This window comes from Muscardinus avellanarius, assembly GCF_963383645.1.
Source record: "Muscardinus avellanarius genome assembly, chromosome: X".
In the NCBI taxonomy this organism is placed as follows: Eukaryota; Metazoa; Chordata; class Mammalia; order Rodentia; family Gliridae; genus Muscardinus; species Muscardinus avellanarius.
In genome coordinates, this window is record NC_137792.1 from 94,124,443 (window position 1) to 94,138,563 (window position 14,121).

The window sequence follows — 14,121 nt, forward strand, 5'->3', positions numbered from 1 at the left end:
AATTGTTTTTTAATTGGTGATTAAACCCAGGGATTTTTTACCTTTGACCTATACCCCCAGCTCTGTATTGATTTGTTTATTATTTTGTGGCACTGGGAAATGAACCCAGGTGCATTTTTTTATTACGATGCAGGGTCTCACTAAGTTGCTGAGGTTGTCCTTAAACCTGTGCTCCTCCTGTCTTAACCTCCCAACTATTGGGATTACAGGTGTGCATCATCATGTCTGGTGTGGTTTTGGTTTTAACAATGATTCTTTCACAACCTTGATGGATATTAGAATCACCTGGAGAGCTCTTACTATATGGGTACTTAAGTTCTACCACCAGAGATTTAAACTCAGAGAGTCTGGTATGGGGTCCAGGCATTAGTGTATTTTAAAGCTACCTAGATGATTCTGATGTGCAACCGGGTTGAGAACCACTATTTTTAGAAATATTGGAGGGCACATCATCTGGAGGCCTTTACCTTTTATTTACAAACTGGTACATGCCCTGGTTTGGATCAAAGGATATCCATAGTGGCTTGTGAGTAATTATGAAGTATTACCAGTTACACAGGGAAGGAAAGAGAGCTAACATGCATTGAATATCTGCTATGCCCAAGGTCTTTGCCAGACACTGTGCCCACATATCCCTGAATACATAGATTTACTGAGAATAATCACTGTGGAGCATCCAAGAGGAGGAATTAGGATAAGATGATTAGTTCTAAGAGATAAGGTGCCCATCATAACCTCAAGAAATATATGAGGGAGTCAAGTGTGGTGGTGCCATGCCTATAATCTAGTACTTGGAGGCTGAGACAGGAGGATGCGAGGTTCAAGACCAGCCTCAGCAACTTAACAAGACTCTCAGCAACCTAGTGAGGCCCTGTTTCAAAACAAAAAAATTGTAAAAGAGTATAGCTCAGACATAGAATGTCCCTGAGTTCAACTGGAAGAAAGAAAAGAAAGAAGGAAAGAAGAAAGAAAGGAAGGAAGGAAGGAGATAGGTAGATAAATGATAGATAAATAGATAATAGACAGACATGCATGAGGGGAAAATCCAACCATATATTTAAAATGGGTTAGGTACATTCCAGTTTAGATGCAGAAGGCTGAACTAAATGACCTAATATTTCTTCCAAATTTCTTCTAGAATGCTTTGTGAAAGCATGATGGAAGATATGATTTGGAAACTATTTCTGCACATTCAAAATGTTGAAGAAGACAGAGGTTCTGACTCTAAAGCCATTCTCAATGAGGACTTGGAGATAGCCTCAGGCAACCTTCAGAAGAAATGAAATCTATTCATTTTATAGACTAGAAACATGATTCTTAATGTGTGGTCCCTGAACATGCTGGCCAAAACCACTTGGGAATTTTTTAGAAGTACAAATTCTCAGGCCCTACCCCTAATTCTACCAAACGAGAATGGCTCATTTCTCTAGGTAACCCTGGCGCCCACTCGAGTTTGGGAACCACAGACAGCTCTAGTGAGTTCATTTAACCAATCCATAAAGGAGGTGTCTTTTTTCACATCAGTGTCTTTTTTCACATTGCAAAGCCTGCAAATATGGACCCCAATCATAGCCTCCTCTGTATTACACTGGAAAATTCTGAGTTGAGCAAGGCTGCAGTGAGGAGTGACAGTGTGGATAATCAGAAAAGCTGGAAAATGGAATTTTAAACCCACACAGGTGCTTGTGTTGACCCAAGGAGGATTCCCTAGCACCTCTTAGTCAAAATCTGACACATGGGAACTGCTCAGGAAATGGTTTCTGAGGACCTAAAATGCATGGATCAAAGCGCTGAAGGAAGTAGTGGATAAGAAAGGAAGCAGGAATCAGATGTATGTGAATAAGAAAGGAAGCAGGAATCAGATGTATCTGAGCTTTATTTCTGGCTCTAGCTTTGAACTAGCTTTTTAATCTTGAGAAAGCCACTTCCCACTTCAATCTCAGTGTTATCAGCTCTTAATTGGGGGAGTACTGATTGTGTGTTCCCCAAGGGCTCTGTTGTCATCTAAGATTTTTGTTTCAAAAATCTATTCTGTGGGAATGTTTAGTGGCCCAGAGAGTTTCTATAAATAAATAAGCCCTATGTAGTGTTGCACACCTTAAATTCCAATACTTGGGAGGCTGAGGCAGCAAGTTTGAATCCAGCCTCAGCAATTTAGCAAGACCCTATTTCCAAATAAAAACAGTTGAGCGTAAAGCTTGGTGGTAAAATTCCCCTGGAATCAATCCTCAGTACGTATACACATATATATCCTATAAACACAAAATTCACTGAAGCCTCAGAATTTATTCTGCATAAATAGTCAATTTCCAACACCTGGCAAAAAAAGTCCAACTACTGTACTACTGCTATGGGAGATGGTTTAATCATTAATGTGTGGCAAGCCATCATCTGCAATCACCTGATTAACCACTGTGCTGACCCATTTAATAATTAGAGCTTTCTATTGTCTGAGACACAGGAGTGTTTTTCATGGTAAGACGATGTTGGGAGTAGCTGGGAGACATTATATATAAATGATCATGGCAAGCTACTTCTGCTTATCAGGATTGTAGGGCTCCATGGACATCTTAATAACTCTTAAACATTACAAGGTGAAACAGTGATCATCAGGAAGGAATGCAAATAGTGAAAAAATAGGCCAATGGGAAGAAGCCAGACTTGCACTCAAATACTTGTTACACAATAGCTGTGTGAATTTAGACATGCCATTTATCACCTCTGAGCCAGAGATTCATCTGTAAAAATCAGATAAACGCTGCCTCATATGTTTTTTTCTGAGCATTAAATAGGACAACGGACTATATAATGAGCCCAGTAAACACACACACACACATACACACACACACACACACACACACACACACACACACACCCCTGACCCCTCCACCACAGGATCCATCAATGAGAGATGATATTATTATCCTGAGTTGTTATTACTTGTGAAAAGAAAGGGAATTGCAATTGCTTTACAGATTGCCTGCAAGTTAAACTAAAAAGCACTTGACAAGTACCTGCTACATACTTAGCATTGTGCTATCCTAAGGCATAGCCAAGTAATGGTAGGTGTAATCACTGAGAATTGTAATATGTGACCCTTTTTTGGAACTGGATCTTGAACCAAACAGTATTATACCACTCAGCTATACCTCCAGCTCTTTATTTTTTTTTATTTTGAAAAAAGGTCTCACTAAGTTAGCACAATGCTAGCCTCAAACGTGTGATCCTCCTGTCTCAGTCTCCCAGGTTCCAGCATTACAGACATGTGCCACAATACCTGGCAACATGTGATCTTTTAAGTGACAAAGCCAGTGTACCTATTCTCATAAAGTCTGAACTAGCCAGGCGTGGTGGCGCATGCTTGTAATCCCAGCATTTGGGAGCCTGAGACTGGAGGATCGCGGTTCGCGGACAGCCTCAGCTAATTAGTGAGGTCTTCTGCAACTCAGTGAGACTCTGTTTCAAAATAAAGAATAAAAAATTGGGCTGGGGGTATAGCTCAGAGGTCAAATGCACCTGGGTTCCATCCTCAGACCCACAAATAAATAAATAAAGTCTGATCTTATTGAGATATGATTGATGCACAATAAAACAAAAGCAATCTCCAAATGTTTAACCAAGTGCAAAAGTAAATATAATGCAAAATATAGAGGACAAGGAAGCAGTTGGTGCCTCTAGAGGAAGCCAATGCATATTTGCATATTCTCTCTCTCTCTCTCTCTCTCTCTCTCCTCTCTTATTTTGTGTGTAAGCAGGCACACTGATGAGTGACCAAGTGGGGTCACCACATTTTCCAAATTACTCTTTTGAAATACTTTCCTTGCCGGGTGTGGTGGTGCACGCTTGTAATCCCAGCATTCGGGAGGCTGAGACCGGAGGATCCCGGTTCGCAGACAGCCTCAGCTACTTAGAGAGGCCCTCTGCAACTCAGTGAGACCCTGTTTCAAAATAAAGAATAAAAAATTGGGCAGGCGATGTAGCTCAGAGGCCAAATGCCTCTGGGTTCCATCCCCAGACCTGCAAATAAATACATAAATAAAATACCTTCCTTTTAGTCACCCATCTGGCCCTGCTCTCCTCCTTCCCTACCATCTCCCAAATACAAAGGTCATGGGATGCTCAGCCCACACTGCAGATGTCTGAGCTCATTGAAGCCCCTGTGGAGGAGCCTTGGTGCCAGCCAGAAGAGCTCAGCACAGCTAAAGTGAGGTTGAGATGGGTAACAGACTTTGATCCTTTAGATTCCCTGAGCCTCCCTGACATGGAAACAGGCTGTTTCACAGAGTCAGTCTCTGCCGAGAAGAGGCAGCAGATAACTCTTTCCAAGTCCTAGTCATTATGATGCCTGTAACCTTTTCATTATAAGAAATATATGCATATACTGCAGAGCTCTTCTTACTTCCATTTTCTTTGGGTGGCTGCTGGGTTTTGCACCCACCAGATTAGATACATTCTGATTTGTTCAGGCACTGTTAGTTTAGGTTGCTCAGTCCTGAAAAAAATCACTCAAAGGGATTACAATCTATTTAATCTAAGGAGAAATTGGGATGCCTTTTCAGACAGAGGTCTCTCAAAGACAACCCCATCCCAGGTGATAGCCATTGTACCAGGCACACAAGTCTGGCTGATCTTCTTTTCCTCATAGCCTCCTCAGACATGTTCCTGCAATACAGGATTAAGACCACTCAGTTTTCACCTCTGAGGGAAGTGGGTACTTTCTGTCTGGCCCTCTCAGGGGCAAGAAGTTAGGCTACCAAGAATCTCCAATTCTACATTTATTTAACAAGCATTTGTGTAACATTTACTGTTATGGTTTGGATGTAGCTTGTCACCCAAGGTTTTAAGTATTGGAATATTATGGCAATATTAGAGGTGGTGGTACATTTAAGAAGTGGAGCCACCAGGCAGGTGCTACACACCTACAATTCCATTATTTAGAAGGCTGAGACAGGAGGCTCACAGGTTTGAGATCCACCTCAGCAACTTATTGAGATTCTCAGTAACCTAGAAAGACCCCGTTTCAAAAACAAAAAGTAAAAATGGTCTGGGGGTGTAGCTCAGAGGTAGATAGCCTATTGTTTCTTTGGGGTTGCTGCTCCCAGAAGGAATTGATGTGGTTTTCATGAGACCTTAGCTAGTTCTCACAAGAAGGTTATAAAAAGAGCAAGCCTAGCCCCTCCTCTCACTCTTGTTTCCTATCTTAGCATCTGATCTGTTCCTCTAGTGTAGACTGCCACCCTGATGTCAACCACCATTATACCCTCAGTAGATGCCAAACATTAGAGCCCAACCCACTTGGGACTTTCAACTTCCTAAACTGTGAGCTAAATAAGCTTCTTTGCTTTATAAATTAACCAGCCTCAGGTATTTTGTTATAAGAGAAGAAAATTGACTAATATACTTAGTATGTGTCAGGGACCATTCTAGGAACTATATGCATTTTGACATATTTATTGTCTTTATAACAACTCTGTGAAGTATGCATAATTACTAAGCCCATTTTATAGATTATAAACCTGAGGCAGAGAAAGATATAACTTATGCTTAGTCACAGAGCTGGTAAGTGGGAGAACTGGGCTTTGATGAGGCAATCTGACTCCAAAGCATGTTTTCTGAACAACTAGAATATCTTGCCTCAATAGTATAGCTACTTTTATCATGGATAGAATTGAAATACATTAAAGACTTCCCTAAAATCTCTCTCCCTTGACTTTCTGAGTCAAATTTCACACTCATCTGAAGTCCTTCCCAAATTGTGAATAAAACTTAGCAGGAATAATAACAGTTATCAGTGGTCATAAACATCCTGACTTAAAGCACATTATTATTTTCAAAGCCAAGCAGAATCCTAAGAGACTGGGCCCCTGAATAAGTTGTAAGGATAAGTAATAAGACTTTAAGAAAGTCTATGGCTGACAGTTCCCTAGAGTAGAAAGGCCTAGGGATGATCACAATGAGGAGCCCTAAGTAGCCAGAAATTTCATGAAAGTACTGGGAATTTAAAGACCAGTACTTTCAAAAGGAAAAGAAAACCTGCATTGACATTAGATTTACTTTCCTTGTTTGGCTTCAGGTCTCCCCTCCTAAGCTAAGCTCAACTCAAATTCTGCAGTGGCAGAGGCTTCTGATAAACAAACAAACGCCTGCTGAGGGGGGGTGTCCACACTCAGAGTTTCCTTCCTTTTGGCTATGCTAAAGTGACACTCCTTATTGAAGTCCATTCCCCAGACTACCAACCCTGTGGCGGCATTTGAGAGAATGAGGCAACAGCAGAGTGTTGCTATCAAAAAGCCCAAGAACGCCCTCTCATGGTGTGGATAGGTCAGGGTTATGAACTGTGGTCTGACTGGCAGATCTCCCAGGAAGGCTTAAAGCCCAGACTCCCAGCTGGTGGTGGTTGTACATCCCACACATCCAAACCACTCCACTTCACTCATTATGATTAAGATCATGATTAAACTCCCATTTATCAACCTTTTGGTATGTGCCAGACACTATTATAAGTGTTTTACAAGTATGAACTCATTCAATCTTCACAACAATGTTATTATGCAAAAGAAAACTGAGGCCCTGAGAAGTGAAGTAACTGATCAAAGGTCATATAGTAAAGAGCAGAAATTGGGAAAATTTTTTATCTGTCTCCACCTTCTCTGTTTCTAAAATACAATGGGATCCATGCAAAAGGAAGTGACCTCTGCATGAAGCATTATCAATCTTTTAGCTCTCATTTGGAAATAAAAACAATTCTGAGATCTGTGGTAGACCAAAGATCCAACAGCTTGAAAATCAGGGAAGAGGTGGGTCAGTGCCTTTCTCATCATTCACTAAGACTCTCATCTCCTCACTTGGGCCCAGTGCTGGACCTTCTCATCAGGGAAACTAAATTTATGAGCGTTTGTTTGGTTTCACCTTGGATTGAGTAGGGCCCAGGTTCCCTTAAGGTTACCATTTAGAATAGAATAGAATAGAATACTTAATGAGACAGAAAACATATATGGAATGAGTAGTAGAATTTAGAGAAACTATTTGTTGAAAATTTTCTTTTTAATTCTCCCCACCACCCAGATGATAAGGCCATAATATCCCTCCATTTTGGTATTTTACTATGGAATTGCCCTAGCACTGGTCAAAGGCAGACCTGCCAGGATGCATCAGGACTAAAACTTCTCTGATTCTCCTGGGTCCAGATTGTGCATTTCTCAGAGAAACCTGAATAGGGAGCAAGATTATCTGTTCTGGAGCCATTTAAAGACACCCAAAGTGTTTCTGTGTCCTAAGTATCAGATTAGCGAGAACAGAGCCAAGGAAGTGCTGAGATTATAGGGGAGACTGTGAGTCAAGACTAAGTAAAAATCTTATATTTTATCCTGCTCTCCTGTACCTGGAATGGTTTTTAGGACACACACAGACTTCAGCATGGAAGAAGGGAGAAGTCACGGATGTGTACTAACTCAAGCTCACTGTTGATATTGCTCATTGGTACAGCACTTAAACTATCATGTACAAGGTCCCAGGTTCCATCCCCTGCACTGCAAAAACAATCCCTTCTAACTCAAGTCCATGAAAGAATAACCTTTCTAGTCCAAAGAAAGCAAAACGAGGAGGCAAAGTGAGGTGGGATGAGGAGGGAAACAAACCAAGTGTTGTGTGCATGTATGTTTGCATCACTTTGAACCTCACTATGGATAAACCAATAAAAGTCTAAAAGTAAAACATAGTAATGGGCAAAAAGAGAGAGTTTACTTTGCCTTCGAACTTCAAGGAATAAACTTTAAATAAATTTCTCTTCTCACAAGGAAGAAACAAAATATTGCTTCATGCCAAAGGAAGAAACCATGTCACTTAAGGGGCAGCATCCAGTGTGAATTCATCCTATTCATACTCATCTGAATTCCAGGTATGCAGGTAGAACTGTGTAGGTTTCCAAATAAAATTTATCAGTTTCTCTCTCAAATTAACTCGCTTTCCTACTTCCTCCATTCTCTTATGCAGACCTGATCTCATATTTGATCTCATATTCCAAATATGGGAAGTGAAAGAACTAACATTCATGAAAGTTGATTCTACTTCTTCATCTTTTCCTTTCTGGCCTCTCCAGCACCACTCTAACCCCTGACCCACTGCCACTCCTACCATGCTGTACTCTTCACCTTTTTGACTGTCTTCCTGTCTCTAAGACTGGTTTCATGGGCATGGTATCTGAGCAGTCTCATGGGCATTCACACTTGGATTGATGCTCTAATGTAATACCTTGAAAGTCTTAGTAATTTATTTTATATTAGGGATTGAACCCAGGGGCATTCCATACCCAAGCTATACTTCAGCTTTTTTTTTCTTCTTTTGAAACAGGTTCTTGTTAAATTTCTGAGGTTGTCCTGGAAACTGTGATCCTTTTATCTCAGCCTTCTAAGTACTAGGATTACAAATGTGCACCATGACACCTGGCTAAGTCTCAGTACTTTTTGAACAAGAGGCCCTGCATTTTCATTTTACACTCAGCCCCATAAATTACATGGCCAACCCTTCCTGTCTTGCTCCATCTGGATCCATTTTACATACAATTTTTATTGTCAGAGCTTCTTTGCTAATCATAATACCCTAATGTGTCTAATGGCTCTTCAGTGCCTCTAGAATAAACCCCAACCCTCATCCAGGCTTTCAAGGGCCTCTGTGTAATTTTCATACATCCCATACAAATCCTACCCATTCCAGAATTGAGGGCAGTTGGATCAGTAGCTGACTGTAGTAGAGAGCTCATACTTTGAATTCAAACAGATTTGGTTTAGGGTACTAGATTTACACTAATTGGTTGTATGGCTTTGGGCAAATTCCTTAACTTCTCTGAGCCTTAGTTTCCTCCTCTATGAAAAGTAGATAGCAATAGTACCTGTCTCATAAAGTTCAGTGATATAATCAGCATAAACTAGTCTCTTAGCACAGTGTCTACTCCTCTTTTAAACACTTAATAAATATTCACTAACACAATTTTTGCTTGTTGTAATTGTGATATAGCTGAGTTGTTCTAGAAGTTGCTATGCCCTTATCGCAATCTAGTTTCCCACATTGCTGGCTGGATTCTGTGCTTCACAGAAACCTGTCATGTTTCTCTCTTTGCCTCTTATGTGCACCTCAAGTTCTCTCATAATTTGCAGGCTGCTGAACAAGGCTCCCCACCTCTTTCCATTCTGCCTATGGTAGTGTGGGAGCAGTCTGATAGGCCAGCAGAAGCTGCAAACATGGAGAATGAGCCACATGCTTGCTGAGTGGGGTATCTGAAGGAAGCAACTGTGGGGATCTGCATTCGGGGTTTGACTCTTTCTTTCCACTGCCAAGGCTTAGCCATTCTTCTGTGTTTCCTCATCATGGACATTGAGGGCCTCCCAGAGATATCAGATGAGTTTGATCCAGGTATTTGTGTAAAACTCCAGATGGTCCTCTCAATCATATCAACAATGTTTTAATTTTGTAGCAAAGTTTCATCCTAAACTACTGAAGTCACTCAAAATTAGGGAAATGACTCCCACTATAAAAATATTAACAGCCCAGCCTTGAGGTTTCTGCATTGGATCCTTTGTCACACACCAGTGACAGTAAGGGAAAGGTTCCCAACAGCAAGGTCATTCCCTGCTCTGGTTTGAGTCTGATTTGTTCCTTCCCCCAACTCAAGCAGACATTTAATTCCCAAAGTCCTATGTTAATAGTACTAAGAGGATGGAACCTTAATCTGACTGTGGTGTTTGGAGTCTTTGGAAGTGATTAGGATTAGATAGGGTTAACAAAGTGGAATTCCTGTGATTGAATTCCTAGTGACTTTATAATAAGTGGTCTCTCACTAGATACCCTGCACTATCTCACGGACCTTCCAGCAAGAAAGTCTTCACCAGATGAGGCCCCTAGTCTTTGTACCTTTAGAATTATGAGCCAAAATCAATCTTTTTATAAAGCAGTATGCCTCCAATGTATCTTTATACCATGAAAAATGGAATAAATATCCCTATTCACTTAAAGAGGTGCTTATACTTCTCTTAGAAGGAAACAGATCCACTCTGGTTGTGCTTTATAATCATCTGCGGAACTTTCAAGTCATACCTATGTTTAGGAACTCTCAAGACTGATTATATCTGAATGTGTGGGAGAGATGCCCTGGCATTGGTAAAAAAATATTTTTAAATACTTTTATTGGTGCATTGTAATTTCATATCATTGTGTAGTTCAAAGTGACAAGGACTTATTGGTACACAGTGCTTGATCCCAGGCATTTCTAATGTGCATTCAAGGCCAATATCCTGTGAACTAGAGATAATAGTAGCCTCTTAGCCAATCTCTTGGTTTACCTGTCACTGTTGTCCTTGAACACCTCTATTTATATTACTTAAAGTATAAAATCAAATAACCCCTAATCCGACCCTATTCATCTTCCTGCCACTTCTACTTATTCAGCCTACTCTCTAGCTATACCTGGTTCTTTAGCAGACCACAGAAGCATTGCCTATATTAATCTAATTGATATTTTGCCCACACTGACTTCTTCTTTAAGGGGCAGGGGTTGAACCCAGGGAATTCTAGCTCTGAGCTACACCCCAGCCCTTTTTATTTCTTTTTTATTTTGAAATAGGATCTCACTATGTTGATGAGTGCCTCGCTAAATTGCTGAGCATTTGAATCTATAATCCTCCTGTCTCTCCTCCCAGTACTGGGATTATATGTATGTGCCACCATGCCCAGCTTCTTCTAAAACTAGAATTTCCCCTCTTCTTTGTGGAAAGTAGTGGTTCTCAAATATGAACATGCACTTGAATCCTCTGAGAGCTTGTTAAAACACAGCTTTCTGGGCTCCACCCCAGAGCTTCTGATTCAATAGATCTAACATTTCAAATTTAGTGGGTCTGATTCAGTAGGACCTGAGATTTGAATTACTAACAAATTCCCGGGTGATGCTGATGCTGCTAGTCAAAACACCACATGTTGAGAACCACCGGTCTTGAAAAATCTTACTCATCCTTTAAGGCCTCATTTACCAAATACTGCCTTCATTATAAAGCCTTCCCATATGCACCCTTCCCCCCAATTCTCTTCCCCAGGTGAAAGAAAGCATTGCTACTTCGCACATTCATGGTATTTTATATGTGCCTTTGTATACTTGGCTGAATTTTGCTCTCTTCCATCGGACTATAAAGTCATTGATGTCATTTATATCATTTATATTATAGTCACTTTTGTATCCTCTATTATGCCCAGTGCTGCATTTCAGACTTAAAGAACCCTGTACGTGTATCTCAGGGGAAGCCATTTACTCTAAAAGAAGCCCAGATGAATGGGCAGCCTCAACAAACTGAATTTGAGTTTCATAGGATAGCACTACTCTTCTTTGAAAGCATAGCATGAGCAAGGCCAAAGACTTAGCTTCTGCTCCATATTGTGACTCAAAAGAAGCTGCTCTCACGTTCTTGAATTTCAAAAAGTCTTCCTTGCAATGGATAGTGCAGTTTTAGCAATAAATAGCTCTAGCAGGATCTACTCTTGGCCAAATTTTACAAGAAAAGTTTGCTATCAGCATCCCTCCATCTCTCTTCACTGTCCTCTAATCCTTTCCCTCTTATTCCCAAGCACCTAGGATTTTCCTACAGGTCATTAGTTGTTCAAAATGCTCCACAACAAAGATTCTTGTGCTCTGACAAGACTGTTACATCCTCCACATATGTAGTTATTAAAACCACAGACACTGCGATAAAACAGGTTTGGTGGATTCCTGAATTCATCATTTATCTGCTGTATAATTATTATGGTTTGGATCTGGAGTGCCTCCCAAAAAGTTTATGTGTTGAAGCCCGGTCTACAAAGCAGAAAGTTTCAGAAGCCAGGCCTGGCTTGAGGAGGTGAGTCACTGTGTCAAGACCTTGAGGACTGTATCTGGCCCCCAGGCCCACCTTTTCTTCCTCTCTCCCTTTCTCTCTCTCTCTCTCTCTCTCTCTCTCTCTCTCTCTCTCTCTCTCTCTCTCTCTCTCTTTCTGTTTCCTGGCCATCATGAGCCATTACTTGAGTAGCTTTACTCCACCATGTCCTTTCTTCATGATGTTCTTTCTTGTCTCAGAGCCAAAGCAGTGGACCCAGCCAACGATGAATTGAACCTGTGTAATCATAAGCCAAATAAATCTTTCCTCCTCTAAACTGTTCTTGTCAGGTATTTTGGTCACAGTGATGCAAAAGCTAACACAATAATACTGGAAAATCACTAAGTTTCTCTGATGCTACATCGGGGGGTATACATATAGGGATACCATGCACACTTTATATGGTTATCATAAATAATATAAGAAAATAATATATGTAAAGCATATACCACACATCTGTCATATATTAAGTGCTCAATAAATAATTACTATTACAAATGCATTAAAACTTTACTATTACTATCTGGCAAGAGCTTACCTAGTTATCCCCTCTAATCCAGCCCCCGGTTGCCTTTGTATTTTTAACAACCTTATTAATGGTGATCTCTGGGAAACTTTATATTTGCACTGTAGCCAGAATGATCTTTTCAAAATGAAAATTAGATCACTTTCTATATTTTTAATATCAAGAATATATTTAATATACAGGGACCTCAGACACAAACTTTCTGCAACATTGTCCATGCTAACTAGCATTCTCTACCCCCATGTAGAATTGCCCCACCCCAAAGACAACAGCTTCCACTGAGAAACATCTCTCAGGACACCCTTGCCCTCTACCCTCAGGTCACCCTCATCCTATTTCTAATCTTCAACAACACCTTGGACCTTCTGTTCTTTCTGCTTAGAATACAATTCTTTCTGAGGAATCATTTAAGTGTTACCGACTTTCTAAATCTCAACTTAAGCAATATTTATTCATGGAGGCTTTTTAGTAATTTCCTATTATATACACTTCTTAGAACTATGTTCTCTTCCTTCAACATATTTATCTCATTTTATAATCAAATGCTCATTTGTGTAATTATTTGATTAATGTTAGCCTTACCCATGAGATCACAATCTCCAAGAAAACAGGCATCACATCTGTTTTTGCTCATCACTGAATGCCCAGCTCCTAGCCCAATGCTTGGCTGATAGTAGGCCTTCACTCTCTCTTGTCCACATAAATATCCCTTGGTCTTATCGATCACAAGGGAAAATAAGCAGCTATAAGATTAATTTTCTGTTCTTAGGGGTCTTAAGACAATAGGCTCTAGCTGAATTTGTTGAAGTGAGAGGGGAAGTAGCTAGAGTATAAACATTGTTCACTTTAAATATTCTGCTTGCATTCAAGCTTATTAGAATGCAATGGTTGGTCACAGTGGTTATGTTTACAATTTCTTCCTGATTCCAAAATGCTACACATAGACATTCTATTGATTGCCTACTTCCAATCCTAATTATATTAAAACAAATGAAGGATTGTTTAAAGCATTTTATCTATTGACTTTCTGATCCTTCCAAGATATATGGGATACCTGTCCAATATTTGGAAAATTGGAAATCGGGAAAATACCTTATCAAGAGTCACAGTATTACATAGTACTACTACATGTGGTAGAGCAACTTATACCTCAGCCCTCTAGTGAGCTCTGTTTAAGAATCAAGACAATAGGCTGCTTCAGCTTCAAGTGATTTGGAATTGGCTTCTTCTTTACTTTTTTCAATTTTATAATACAAGAAATTTAATGATTAAAAATTTTAAATGTTATAATATTTCTTGAAGAGGTATTACCTTGCTTAAGTAAATTCAAGGCCATCCATGCATATAGCCACATTGTTCTCCTTAAATCTCTGGGGTTTTCTTTAACTCCATATTCTAAACCATAGGCTCCCAAAAACATTTATATTGCCCCCAAAAGGGATACTGGAAAAAATCAATCAGGTGGATAATGGCCTGGTAGGAGCCTTAGGTGCAACTAGAGGATTTATTAAATATAAATAGGGATGGTAGAATGGTGGCAATGAATAATTTTTTTAGAAAGGGTGTAGTAAGCCAATAAGTTTGAAATCTATGGTAGGCAATCAAAAAGAATGAGAAAAAGAGTAAGAAGTACATAAAATGAGATAGGAGCTAGTGAGATAAATGCAAGTGCATTTTATAGGTTCTAGATCGAGAGGACAGTGG